The sequence below is a fragment of the Sinocyclocheilus grahami genome, unplaced genomic scaffold, assembly GCF_001515645.1.
Source record: "Sinocyclocheilus grahami isolate Dianchi unplaced genomic scaffold, SAMN03320097.WGS_v1.1 scaffold751.1, whole genome shotgun sequence".
In the NCBI taxonomy this organism is placed as follows: Eukaryota; Metazoa; Chordata; class Actinopteri; order Cypriniformes; family Cyprinidae; genus Sinocyclocheilus; species Sinocyclocheilus grahami.
The window spans coordinates 379134-394580 of NW_015505930.1; the positions used below are offsets into that span (position 1 = coordinate 379134).

A 15447-nucleotide genomic window follows, 5' to 3' on the forward strand; every position below is an offset into this window, starting at 1 on the left:
CTTAAAAGGATGAGAGAGGCCTGTAATTTTCATCATAGGTATACCTCAACTATGAGAGACAAAATGAGAAAAGAAAATCCAGAAAATCACATTGTAGGATTTTTAAAGAATTAATTGGTAAATTCCTCTGTAAAATAAGTATTTGGTCACCTACAAACAAGCAAGATTTCTGGCTCTCACAGACCTGTAACTTCTTCTTTAAGAGGCTCCTCTGTCCTCCACTGGTTACCTGTATTAATGGCATCTGTTTGAACTCGTTATCAGTATAAAAGACATCTGTCCACAACCTCAAACAGTCACACTCCAAACTCCACCATGGCCAAGACCAAAGAGCTGTCAAAGGACACCAGAAACAAAATTGTAGACCTGCACCAGGCTGGGAAGACTGAATCTGCAATTGGTTAGCAGCTTGGTGTGAAGAAATCAACTGTGGGAGCAATTATTAGAAAATGGAAGACATACAAGATCACTGATAATCTCCCTCGATCTGGGGCTCCATGCAAGATCTCACCCCGTGGGGTCAAAATTATCACAAGAACTGTGAGCAAAAATCCCAGAACCACACGGGGGGACCTAGTGAATGACCTGCAGAGAGCTGGGACCAAAGTAACAAAGGCTACCATCAGTAACACACTGCGCTGCCAGGGACTCAAATCCTGCAGTGCCAGATGTGTCCCCCTGCTTAAGCCAGTACATGTCCAGGCTTGTCTGAAGTTTGCTAGAGAGCATTTGGATGATCCAGAAGAGGATTGGGAGAATGTCATATGGTCAGATGAAACCAAAATATAACTTTTTGGTAAAAACTCAACTTGTCGTGTTTGGAGGAGAAAGAATGCTGAGTTGCATCCAAAGAACACCATACCTACTGTGAAGCATGGGGGTGGAAACATCATGCTTTGGGGCTGTTTTTCTGCAAAGGGACCAGGACGACTGATCCGTGTAAACGAAAGAATGAATGGGGCCATGTATCGTGAGATTTTGAGTGAAAACCTCCTTCCATCAGCAAGGGCATTGAAGATGAAATGTGGCTGGGTCTTTCAGCATGACAATGATCCCAAACACACCGCCCGGGCAATGAAGGAGTGGCTTCGTAAGAAGCATTTCAAGGTCCTGGAGTGGCCTAGCCAGTCTCCAGATCTCAACCTCATAGAAAATCTTTGGAGGGAGTTGCAAATCCGTGTTGCCCAGCGACAGCCCAAAACATTACTGCTCTAGAGGAGATCTGGATGGAGGAATGGGCCAAAATACCAGCAACTGTGTGTGAAAACCTTGTGAAGACTTACAGCAAACGTTTGACCTCTGTCATTGCCAACAAAGGGTATATAACAAAGTATTGAGATGAAATTTTGTTATTGACCAAATACTTATTTTCCACCATAATTTGCAAATAAATTCTTAAAAAATCCTACAATGTGATTTTCTGGATTTTTTTTCCTCATTTTGTCTCTCATAGTTGAGGTATACCTATGATGAAAATTACAGGCCTCTCTCATCTTTTTAAGTGGGAGAACTTGCACAATTGGTGGCTGACTAAATACTTTTTTCCCCCACTGTATATATATGTTGTGGGGAGAGAAGAAAAAAAGTTACAGAGTTAAAATTGACTATCCATTATAGGAAATTGGACGCTGATTGTCCTGTCCCTATGAGCACAATTGTGGATGGAAGTACACAGGTGTGAACGTCTGCACGTGGACACCATCTACTGCTTTTACTGCTCACTCGCACATCAACACAGCTCTGGCGCACTAGTTGAACTCTCACACACATCGGACAGTCTCTGACAGGCTTTAAGCTTAATCCAATAAGCACAGTATGTGTTTCAGCTTCAGATCTGTACATTACACTCAAACACAGACTTAATTTCTCAAAATAGCAATTATCATGGGGCTTCCACGAACTTTTCCACTTTTACAGAGTCTTTTTTAAAAGAGGTCTCTTATGGACATCAAGGCTGCATTTATAGGATCAAAAACACAGTGAAAACAGTAATGTAACAGTAATATTAGAACAGTCCAAATAACTGTTTTCTATTTGAATATATTTAAAAATGTAATTTACTCCTGTGCGGGGGGGACGGGACTTGCGCTTTTAGGGGGCACACTTTTAAAATTGATTTTAACCTACTTTCAGTATTATTCATTCAGTCATTTTTCACCATGTCATGTATCACTGCAATCTCTAGAAGTAAGCTATAACAGTTTAAACTTAAGTGAATGTTTCATTTATCTGACTAATAATTTTGTATTGTAGTGTCGGGGGAGTCATGCACTCATTATATTTGTGGGGGCATGAGTGAAGGTAGGGTTGGGGGGGAGGCCTCGTCATGCTCCTCATGTGACACACAGCAGCCACGATAGCACTTTATAACTGATATAGGCTTATGTTTTATTTATTTTTGCCTTTTTATTCGAAATATTCCCAAACGTGTTAACTACATCATGAAATATCTCGATTCTCAATTTTGTGTAAGTAAATGCATTTTGCACCTTTATAGATTAGGTTAGTTGTAGGCTAGTGGGCAATGGACAAAGTAGCCTAATAGTGTAATTTATTAACTATGCATAAAACCCGTCTTTTTACTTAAGTACCAGATATGGGTATCATGCCATAAAATATTTTTAATATGACTGACTTTGTATTTAATGCGAATTTAATAAAAACATTGCTAGTTACTAATTATAACGCGTTCATGGTAGAGAGAACATTTACATTATCAAAAAACATTCTCATTGACTTCAGTCTAGCCAGAGTTCAAACAATCTAAAAAACTCCCATTATAATCACTGAAGCGGTTTACACTGTGAAATGAATATCTTACATTCGGAGGCACATCTGCACTTTGTTGTTTCTGATGAGAAAATTCGCCAGAGAGCAGAATTCAGTCAGCGAACCTGCGCACTGAACAAAACACCGGCGTTTCAGTCATGAATCGAATGAACACCTCTGATTGGTCATTGCATTCATAAGCTCAACAGAATCATGTGTGATTGGTATTAATGTGCAGCACTGTAAAAAAAAACGCGTCTGGCTCTGCACCAGTCAGCGAACGCAGATTTGAATTTAACAGCTGGTGAAATTTTACTTTTTTCCATTACTGCAACTCACAGGACAAACTGCGCATTGGACCCAAAATTGTTTGATGTGATACGATTCCAAATTTAGGGGGGCCAGAGGGGGAACCAAGCTTGTTGACTAACCCCCTCCTCAGAACCGCCCCTGCTCCTGTGACAGAAAAACTGCATTTTAAGCATCATTACTCCAGTCTTCAGTGTCACATGATCCTTCAGAAATCATAATATGCATTTTTTTTTTTATTATTCCAATATTGAAAACACTTCTGCTTAATATTTTTGTGGAACCGTTTTTTTCCCAGGATTTTTTTGAGGAATAGAAAGTTTAAAAGAACAGCATGCATATTAAAAAGTTGATTAAAGTTGATTAAAATACATCTCATTTATGTAGTTTATTTTATTTTACAAATCTCGAAAACCAAAATTTTCACTCTAAAATGTAGGTACACAAAGCATGGGGTGCACTTTAATTGTTCTTGTTTTCACATTACTTGATAGCTTTGTGACAGTAAGGTACATACTGTACAATCTAAAACAGAACACAGCAGATGCCTCCTAAAACCCCAAACAAAAATCCATATGCATGCAATGAGGCCCAGATGGATCTGTCTTGTCCATCTTCAGCAGAGTTTCTCAAACATGATGAATACATGACACATTTCCCATGACATATTGTGTTTAATCCCTCTAGCTTGGTTAAATTTCATTCCTGTTGTTTTTTATTTTAATAATCTTGCAAGCATAGACAAAAACCAGAGCTAAAAGGGACAACGAAGAACAGATTTGGGATACAGAGATACAGACCACAGAATTTGATTGCTTTGATTCTGAAAATTCAATGGACTTTATTGCTGTCATTAGTGGTGGGATATTGCGATATTGCAAAGGCCCTAATTTTAAGTATTAAACTTGGTGCATAACTGGTCGCTTACTGATCATTCTGCCTACATGAATGATACTTCAAATAATGCAGCTTATTGAGGAGAGATTTGCTGTTACTTTTTAAAGTGCCCAGATATATGATTTTTACAACACGCTCTCATGGCATTTCATAACTATTTCACATTGTGGCGAATCGGTGGCTTAATCGTACGATTGCATCATGGGTTTTTGTATGCACCCCACTGACTGTTAGATTGGACATTCATGTTTTTGTTACTCATCAGGCTGTATTTTTGGTGGACATTAAAACAAGCAAAAATATCCTATGGATGTATATTTAGGGAAGGACACAAACTGTATTTAGGGACCAGAAATTCATAGATACTTACGGATGGGCTGTTTTAGTATGAAAAGCCGTAGCAACCACATAGCAATGCACTAACAACCAACCAGAACACCTAAGCAATTGCATATCAATGCCCTAACATCAGTCAGGATTCTTCAGAAAATGTGAAAATCTAATTTAATCATGCATATATTCTTTTCACAGTGTTCTGCACCAGGTTAGATGTTTTCTCCATTATGCACTCTCCTAAGTTAATGTGATTTTGTGAGATATCCTGCAAAACGCCAGTTTATTGCAACTACAATTTCTGCCAATGCAGTCATTGGCCATTATTATTATTGGCCATTTTGCTATTATAATAATTTTTTTTTCTCTGTGTGCAGCTCCTTTTGTATAGACGACATGCAATGATACCCACACTACAGCACATACAATAGCACATGTTCAGTATTCAACATTATTACAATGATGCATATAATACACAATACATATGAAGTGTATATGGTACAAGACAAGAGTTGAAATAAATATATTTAATATAATTTGTTAATTTTGTAAGTCTAGTATATAATTTGATAATATAAGCTTAATTTCATATTTTTGATATAATGTCATTTATTTTTAAAAGGTGGAAAATTGTTTTTTTGTACGGATTTCTGCAGTTACTTTTGTCCATGTAATTTAGGGCAACACCTAAGTTTATTGCAACTACAATTTCTGCCAATGCAGTCATTGGCCATTATTATTATTGGCCATTTTGCTATTATAATAATTTTTTTTTTCTCTGTGTGCAGCTCCTTTTGTATAGACGACATGCAATGATACCCACACTACAGCACATACAATAGCACATGTTCAGTATTCAGCATTATTACAATAATGATGCATATAATACACAATACATATGAAGTGTATATGGTACAAGACAAGAGTTGAAATAAATATATTTAATATAATTTGTTAATTTTGTAAGTCTAGTATATAATTTGATAATATAAGCTTAATTTCATATTTTTGATATAATGTCATTTATTTTTAAAAGGTGGAATCTGCAAAAAAAAAATGTTAAGCTCAACAGAATCATGTGTGATTGGTATTAATGTGCAGCACTGTAAAAAAAAACGCGTCTGGCTCTGCACCAGTCAGCGAACGCAGATTTGAATTTAACAGCTGGTGAAATTTTACTTTTTTCCATTACTGCAACTCACAGGACAAACTGCGCATTGGACCCAAAATAGTTTGATGTGATACGATTCCAAATTTAGGGGGGCCAGAGGGGGAACCAAGCTTGTTGACTAACCCCCTCCTCAGAACCGCCCCTGCTCCTGTGACAGAAAAACTGCATTTTAAGCATCATTACTCCAGTCTTCAGTGTCACATGATCCTTCAGAAATCATAATATGCATTTTTTTTTTTATTATTCCAATATTGAAAACACTTCTGCTTAATATTTTTGTGGAACCGTTTTTTTCCCAGGATTTTTTTGAGGAATAGAAAGTTTAAAAGAACAGCATGCATATTAAAAAGTTGATTAAAGTTGATTAAAATACGCCAGCACTGGGTTGTATTTAACCCAGCATTTTTTAGAGTGTACCATTCTTTCAAATTAATGTCACCTGGTTTGATTTTTTTAGATTTTCTGGTCTGGTTTTCAACATGTCAGCATGGTTACATATGTAGGCATGTGGGCTGTTGGATGTCTAAATGTATGTGAATTATCCTGTACTGTGCTGAATATATACAAAGGATTTCTAATTTCAAAGTGCAGCTGTTTTTATGCAGGTATATAGTTCAGGTGATGATGGCTCCTTCCTGCGGGAAAACTGTTTGTTTTCTGTGGTGCAGTGGCTTTGAAATACATCTTGGAATATATAATGACTGAAAGACATGTTGCCTTCAATGTGATTGGTCACTGATGTTCTTGCCAACCTGTGAAAGTCCTCAACGGAGGGCAGATTGCAACTAATGTTCTGAAGACTGTCTCATTCACATGTGAGAAACGAGCTATACCAAACCATTTTGGATCAGATGCTGACAGATTCATTGATAGAACTGTACTGAACTGAATCATCAAGGCAGCAGTTTGATCTTTGAAAATCACTGCCATTTTCATCTCTTGTATGTGTTTGCTGCTTGAGGTCCTAGGTAATTATGGTTATCAGGAACCTGAAGTACTCAGTAGATTAGTCACACAGGTGTAATTGTCCTGTGTGTCATCTTGTCCTGTCTATTTTCTTTTCGTCTGTGCAGTGGATTGAGCGCAGCATGTGTACCCATTGATTAGTATTCACTCTACATCAAAAACAACTCTCTGAAACAGGAATATACAACAATTTCTTAGTTCTCTGCATTTGGGTTTGCATTTGTATCCATTTATAGAGATGGAGCAATTAAAACCCAAATTGCTCTATTTGACAAATGTTATACATTTTTATTAAAACTGGTTTTGACATGTGAAGCTGTGGGGATAAGAAAGGGACAAACGTGCAGAATGGTTCACATAACTACTGCACTATTGCAGACTTAACCTCTTAATCTACAGGAAAAATCTTTTTCCTCTGAGACGTGTTGTTTTCCCAAACTGCTTTCGCCCAAGGCAAATCCTGATTGCAGTACATGCTCTTTTTGTATGCAGGAAATTTTAGACTAACAGGGCCTATAAATCTTGGTATTAACCAGTGTAAACGAACTGGTTTTTCTCATCAGTTTGATGAGAAAATCCTATTAAATCTTATCTGCTCTTCTAAGCATTAAAAGACTTACTGAGCCAAAGCGATGTAACACAATGTCATGTTTAACATAATCTGAATGTCAAGTTAGTAGCAGTTTGCATGTTTTGTATTTTACTTTCAGTAATTCCGTTCTTTTCAAACATTTATTTTCAAATAGAGGTGAAAATTTGTAGGGGGTGAAAGATTTGGTAGCACATAATTCACTGAGATACATTTTTAATTGTTGCAAAATGTCAGGGGTGATTTGTCTAAATTCACCAGCAAAATACACTACTGTTCAAGGCAGTGTGTTGGTAAGATGTTTTATTGTTTTCAAAAGAAATCTCTTATGCTCACCTAGGCTGCATTTATTGGATCAAAAAATACATTTAAATTGTAATATTATGAAATGTTATTACAATTTATAACTGATAACTGTTTTCTATTTTAATATGTTTTAAAATGTAATTTATTTATTTTAAATGTTCACACAAAAAACAATTCTCACCTTGTAATGCATGTGATTTTATGCAAATTGCACAGCACTGCATTGGATTGTTGGCAGGCTGGTTGATTTACAATTAAATCTAATCTTGATTGTAATATAAAACATACATATAATTTGTATTTAGAAATCACATTAAAGGGATAGATCACCCAAAAATGTGTAATCATTTACTCGCCCTCAATTTGTTCCAAACCTGTATGAGCTTCTTTCTTCTTTCTTCTACACGAAAGAAGATATTGAAGACTGTTGGTAAGTATGGAGAAAAAAAATACTATGGAAGTCAATGGCTACCATCAACTGTTTAATTAACAACATTCTTCATATCTTGTTTTGTGTTCAGCAGAATAAACTCATACAAGTTTGGAACAACTTGTGGGTGAGAAATTTGTTTTTTTTTCAGTGAACGATCCCTTTAAATTAATTTTTTTTTCAGTAGATGGTATGCAGGAAACATGACTATTTACATCACAGCATGTCTATATATTCTGTCTGTATTTCTTTATATTTGTGGTACTTGTTTGCTAGCCTCTATGTAGAATGTGTGTTTATTTTTATTCTGTTGCCCCTCTCAGACTGCCTGCTTTCAGTGCCACATTAGCACTACTGCAGCTGTCTTGTGTCATTTGGACATCAGTGGAAAGCAGTTATCCAGAAATAGTGTATTCGAATATAACATTTAAATGGTGTTAAAGCTCTCTCCCAACCAGAAGTGAGTTGTTTCGAGTCAGCTAGCTGCCTTTAACTGTACATTGTACCCACCAGCCTTTTAAATCAGTTTACTTCCTTGTTTAAACATTATCATCATGTTGGAAATACATGCAGGTCTAACCTGGTCTTTTCAGCAGGGTACTCCGGATGATGGTGCAATCAGAGGAAATGCTAATCAGTGGTTTTAATTATATGTGTTCTTCTTATCAAGGCTCATAGTGAGAGTGACATCATAATTACTATTCTCAATGCAACTCATAATTAATTCAAATTGCCTGAATTGGTTATGTATAATTCCACTAACTAACATGGCAAAATAAAGAACGTTTATTTAGTGGATTCCTGTGGATTCCTGACAAAAGCATACGGAGTTACATCCTCCGTTTGTCAGGAAAGAAACTGTTTTGGGTGTGAACTTGTGTGAATTTGTTTTCTCAGTGCAGAAACAATGTTCAACTTCGGAGACTATGCTAAATAATCATAAGGTAGTTGCATTGTTAAATAAATATTAATTTATTTCTCCAGTGACCCAACCAGACATGTTTCTCTGGCAAATTTTTCTCACTGTTTTAAATTCAGCTGCTCTTTGCAGTGAAGACCAAATCAGCAATTATTCTGAGATGTCAATAGAAAAACAACTTGACTGTCCAAATTGGTTTGGGTTTGTCCAGCAGAAATGTTTTAATCAATATGAATGAACAGTTAGAAATTTTAATCAGTGGCCAAACTGGCTGTGGCAAAGTCTGACCCAAGTAAACAGTGGAAAGTTCCCTAAAAACTCTTCACTTTGTCCATGCCATCCAAAACCGATATATTTTCTGCTGGCAGGCTCCTTACTGCACCTGACAAGGCATTACGTGTATTGGGCAGGATGTTGCCCCTAAAAGAAGCCAGCCATGAGAAATATGTCAGTGTTAGTCAGAAACAGTCGACCTGAATTTTTTTGGAGGAGAATGCTCTTCAAGTAGACATCTTGAAGGAAAAGTTCACCAAGATTGTTTTTAATTTTGTTTAATCTTTTTTTTTTTTTTATCAGAAATTTAGCATTACATCAATTGCTCACCATTGGCACCTGACAAGGCATTACGTGTATTGGGCAGGATGTTGCCCCTAAAAGAAGCCAGCCATGAGAAATATGTCAGTGTTAGTCAGAAACAGTCGACCTGAATTTTTTTGGAGGAGAATGCTCTTCAAGTAGACGTCTTGAAGGAAAAGTTCACCAAGATTGTTTTAAATTTTGTTTCATCTTTTTTTTTTTTATCAGAAATTTAGCATTACATCAATTGCTCACCATTGGATCCTCCACAGTGAATGGGTGCCGTCAGAATGAGAGTCCAAACAGTTGATAAAAACATCACAGTAATCTACAAGTAATCCATACAACTCCAGTCCAGCAATGAATGCCTTGTGAAGTGAAAAGCTGTCACTGTAATAAATCAATCAATCATTACAAGGTTTTTTACTGCTAACCACTGCATGAATGGAGTCCTCCATTCTTAATATTGCTTTCTCCAGTGACAAAGTTGTCTTGTCTGAATCAGGAGAGAAATATGCACAGATCAAGCACTTTCACAAATGATTTTTTTTTGGGTGGATTTTGATGTGAGATTGATGTGACAGATTAAAATTAAAATGCTTTAATGATGGATTTGTTTATTACAGACACGCAGCTTTTCCCTTCACAAGACATTAGTTGATGGTCATGTGGATTATTGTTGTCAACATTAATTGCACTCTCATAATGATGTTTTTATCAGCTGTTTAGACTCCTACTCTGACGGCACCCATTCACTGCTGAGAATCCATTCCTGTGCATGTAATGCTGGATTTCTTCAAATCTTTTCTGATGAAGAAACAATGCTTGTCAATTTTCTATATATATTTTTTTTTTCCAATTTCTGAAAGTCAGTTTCTACATAGTTGCATACCATAAAAAAGTGTTTGAACTTTTCCACCATTATTGCGGAGGAAAAAACATACTGTTCATTTAAAATGCGCTGAACCTACTATTGGGGCATGTTGTCACAGTATCTGGTGTAAATTGCCACAATGCGAAACTGCAGCTTACTGAAATTGCTTTTTACAACTAGACCCTGTCTCTCCTATTGGGCCACACACATTCGCTGTTGATTGTTTCTATATATATCATCATGGTAAAATATATTCAATATTCCAGCACAGCACAATGGCATTCAGTGGCAGAAATGTGTAAGTGCATGACAGGACAAATCCACCCAGTGCACCCTCATATAACTGTGCTCGCTTTGAGATTTGTGCAGACAGAGCAGCTGTTTCCGAGCACTCATAGGAGAAAGTCAACGCTGCTGCAGTTTTGCTATACATCAGTGATACCTTAATTTCAAACCCAAGAATACAGAATGGATCTCTCTCAAAATACATTTCGGGTAAGTGTTTTTCAAACTGTAATTGTCACAAAAAATTTACTATTTTATAAATATCTACAGTGGATCTAAAATATTAATAATTAATCATAATTAGTTATGGTTAATTATTCATATTTCCCCATGAGTTAAATTCGCTACAAGATAAATACACAGCGATGAAATACAGCATAAAACATGTTGACTATGTCTTAGCTTTTGTCAAGCCAGCACCTTTTATCGTAGTAGCATGAAGTTTTGAACCACACTTTATACAGTAACAAATATCATATATTCAGCATTAGAACTTTTCTTATTGTATGTGTGCGTGTGTGTGTGTGTGTGTGTGTGTGTGTTTGTGTGTGAGAGAGAGAAGGAATAACTTTTTCTTTTTTTTTCTTTTAGGAGAAACAGTTCACCCAAAAGTGAAAATTGTGTTTTTACTCCCTTTCATGTTCCAAACCCATCTGATTTTTACGTCATTTGCGGATCACATATCAATGGGATTAAAAGTTTTGAAGAATTACTTGGTGCTATATTCTTTTGCAGTCGTGCACAGGGACTACAGGAGTTACATTAAATAACGGTTTAAATTAAATCTACTGCATGGCTCGAAGACTTTGATTTGCCTATAGTGTTGTACTTGAATGGACTTTTGGTGCTTTCATGAAGCCTGAAACGTGGCAAAACAATATGCAGAGATTAGTTCAAGAAAAAAAGTCATGCTGATTTGGATGTGAGGGCGAGTAAATGATGAGAACATTTTATTTTTATTTTTTTTGGTGGCTATTCAGTGGTTTTGATGTTCAGCGGTATTTCTTTACCAGTATTTTGTAGAAATATACTGTAAATAACTAAATATTGTGCACGCAGCAGCTCAATCAGGCTCTGATTCACTTGAAGGTTATCTTATTTATTAAACTTCTTTGTGTTCCCTTTCATGTTCCAAACCCATCTGATTTTCACGTCATTTGCGGATCACATATCAATGGGATTAAAAGTTTTGAAGAATTACTTGGTGCTATATTCTTTTGCAGTCGTGCACAGGGACTACAGGAGTTACATTAAATAACGGTTTAAATTAAATCTACTGCATGGCTCGAAGACTTTGATTTGCCTATAGTGTTGTACTTGAATGGACTTTTGGTGCTTTCATGAAGCCTGAAACGTGGCAAAACAATATGCAGAGATTAGTTCAAGAAAAAAAGTCATGCTGATTTGGATGTGAGGGCGAGTAAATGATGAGAACATTTTATTTTTATTTTTTTTGGTGGCTATTCAGTGGTTTTGATGTTCAGCGGTATTTCTTTACCAGAATTTTGTAGAAATATACTGTAAATAACTAAATATTGTGCACGCAGCAGCTCAATCAGGCTCTGATTCACTTGAAGGTTATCTTATTTATTAAACTTCTTTGTGCTCTAACAAATGTATTTGACTGTGGTTGTGGATATGAATGAACTTGATTGATTGCTGATGGAAAATGTATTTACAGGATATAGCTTTTTTGTAACTGATTTTGAATTTAAACACACACTGACAAAACAATTCATTTCAAATTTCAAACCGGACAGCAGCAGTTTTCTTTATTAGCAATGCGAAGATGTGAGCTCACATAAATAAGAATCCGTTACCGCCTATTCTCAGTATGAATCCAATCATTTATTTTTAAAAAACGGACTAATACTAGCCTACACCTTTCCATTTGTTAAACAAAATTGTGGTTGCCAAATATGCAATTAAAACTGGAATGAAAATTTGGACAAAATGAAAATATTTCTTAAATAATGTTATGTCCATGAACAGAGAGAATGTACATTTTAATTCTAAATTATAATACAACCACTTCATACAGACTCATCAGTCATATCTTCAAAGTCTAAATGGGAACAGAAGCACAATAAAACCTCATTATAACTCTGCAAATGTACAAAATTGGAAATTAAAGGAGTTCCTTCGATGAAAAAGCGCTAGCGGCAAAAATCAAATTAAGCAATATTTAAATTATTTATAATATAGATAATTAGACAAACTTTTCAGCCAAATGATAAATCTGTCACAGTAGATGATTTCCAATCAAAAAAAAAAAAAAAATCCCAGAGGTGGTACTGTCTAAAAACCTCACATATTACAAATAGATACACGCTGACACCTAGTGTTCCATTACAACTTTACAGCAAGAGAGTGCTATTATCTATTGTTCAGTTATTCCCTTGACAGTATTAAATGTTGTATTTTGTACTTTGCTATTTTGTTTTACTCCAAATATCCTAATGATATGATTATTATTATAATACAACCACTTCATACAGACTCATCAGTCATATCTTCAAAGTCTAAATGGGAACAGAAGCACAATAAAACCTCATTATAACTCTGCAAATGTACAAAATTGGAAATTAAAGGAGTTCCTTCGATGAAAAAGCGCTAGCGGCAAAAATCAAATTAAGCAATATTTAAATTATTTATAATATAGATAATTAGACAAACTTTTCAGCCAAATGATAAATCTGTCACAGTAGATGATTTCCAATCTAAAAAAAAAAAAAAATCCCAGAGGTGGTACTGTCTAAAAACCTCACATATTACAAATAGATACACGCTGACACCTAGTGTTCCATTACAACTTTACAGCAAGAGAGTGCTATTATCTATTGTTCAGTTATTCCCTTGACAGTATTAAATGTTGTAGACACTGTCTTTGCTATTTTGTTTTACTCCAAATATCCTAATGATATGATTATTATGAGTTTATACACTAAAATGAAAATGGACATTCTGTTGTTTGAATAAAGACTCAAGATTTTAAAGGAAGTCAAACCAGCTAAAAATGTGTTCCAGTTCCTAATTAACATAGAGTAACATTATTTTATTTTATTACTTATTTTTATTTTAGTAAGTATGCTCACCATGGGCTGTATTGACATTATGACATTATAAATGTATTTACTGTCACTTTTTATTAGTTTATTCATTCATCCTTGCTGTATAGGCCTATACGCTATCATTTTTGTTCAAATTGTGTCTACTGTAAATTTGCTCACATTAGGCTGAACTCTGCCTTTTTCATAAACAAACCTTGTTTCACAACATGATCAATTACTGTAGCAGTACAGTCTCATCTCATTTAAGCCTCTTCAGTATTGCTTCTCAACTCTCCTCTTCCACCCTTTCATTCTGCTCACCTCTCCTCTCCTCTTGCTCTTTCACTCATTTCTGCTCCTCTTCCTACATCTCTTTTCCCTCCTCCGCTCTTCCCCTCTGCGCTTCACCTCTTCCTCCAATTCCCTGTCCTTGTCCACTACCCACTCCACTCTTTTGAAATATCAGAGTTGCCCCCTCAAAGTTGAAAAAACACCCAAGTTTATATTAATATTGCAACATGGCATACAGCGAAAGAGAGCAAGCCAGGCCTGTTCTTGCCACACCAAATCGATGCTTCTTGGTTCAGTTGCCATTCTGGTATGTTGCAAATGATGAATGACAAGTTTCTAATTGAAACAGAGTGACAAGATTTGACTGGGCTAGTGGTTAAAGTGAGGGTTGTGACTCTATATGCGTCAGCTGCTGTTTACTAGTTTCACTGATATCTTCAAACGCATCACTTCTTTTACAGTAAAGCAAGCCAGTGTCACACGTACAATTCACAAATCCATTATACCAGATATAGCCTATGATAAAATAGTAAACTATAAACAGATTGTTAGATTAAAAAAACAACAAGTGGCTTTTTAAATGAACGTTCAGACACTGCGCCTTTATGCGTGCCTTATAATATCTTCTGCTATGCATGCTTCAGCCACCAAAACATGCTTTGTAAGCGGTGTGCAACAGTATTTCCTAAAACAGTGTGTGTGGCCACAATTCTATTCACAGCAACACATCTTCCTCCTACCGCTTCCGTCAGTTATTGCGCGTCATGACTGTATAGCACGAAAGTTGGCGTTGGCGGGCGGCTCAACAATCGATCGTGGTGTTATTTTGTAGTTTTGAGATGGACATCCTTTAAGATGTGAGCGGGATGCAGGACACCAGAGCGGTGAATTATGCCGTTGCCATGAGAGTGGACTGATCGAGGCACTTTTTAAGGTAGGCTATGTCTGATGCGCAATGGAAGCCTCAATCCTTCAGTAAAGATTGTTTCATCATTTTAAACTTCCGCGTTGCTTTTGTGTAAGGCACTTTCGACTATTTGTCTAATAAACGGCATCTTTATAAATGAAAGTGATATGGTAAAGGTGGTGCTATTGAACGCGTGATTGCTGCTTGCGCGTGATTTCCTTTGTAACGCAATCTGTCTTCGTACTGTAAGTTAGAGAGCGAATGGATGGATGACAGCAGGGTGAGAATTATGCAGGGTTTGGCGCTGTCTTTTAGGTTTGAATCTCCACGAAGGCTAAAGAAAAGGCTGGGTGTGTTTAAAAAGTAATACTTTGTATATAGAGATGTGTTTCAACTGAGCTTTTAAACATTTTGGTCAGTACAAAAGGTAGCCAGCGGGCGTGTGTTCACCTTCGGTAAGAACAGCAATCCGTTCCGCTATAAAAGAAACCGTAGCAACAGCGCTCCAGCTATTTTAGTTACTTAATAGCATTCGCCACAGAGCGCTTTCCATATTTGTTTTCAGTTTCATTTGTGTTGTCTGTTATGCTTATCACATTTAACTTTTTTTTCACATTCGGTAAAAAAACAAAAAACCGCTCGGGTAAGTTACAGAAATCGCGTCCCTCCAAGTAACCGCAATAATACAAACAATTTTAGTTAGGATAACCAACATATTGGCAAAACACTATCATTATTACTTTTGTACACACACACACACACACACACACACACA

At 36.2% G+C, this 15447-nt stretch overlaps 1 protein-coding gene across 2 annotated transcripts in view; it reads left to right on the plus strand.

Moving 5' to 3' along the window:
- The first annotated feature begins 14559 nt into the window (after nucleotides 1-14559).
- The window catches only part of LOC107561015 (protein TESPA1-like), a 9725-nt gene continuing 8837 nt past the window's right edge, over nucleotides 14560-15447 (plus strand). The window contains exons 1-3 of one of the 2 annotated variants that reach the window (XM_016245344.1): nucleotides 14560-14673; nucleotides 14747-14749; nucleotides 14949-14952. The gene's annotated coding sequence lies outside the window, so the exon portion shown is untranslated. Of the gene's footprint in view, nucleotides 14700-14746; nucleotides 14750-14948; nucleotides 14953-15447 lie in introns of both variants that reach the window. The other variant, XM_016245343.1, reaches the window with a different exon arrangement.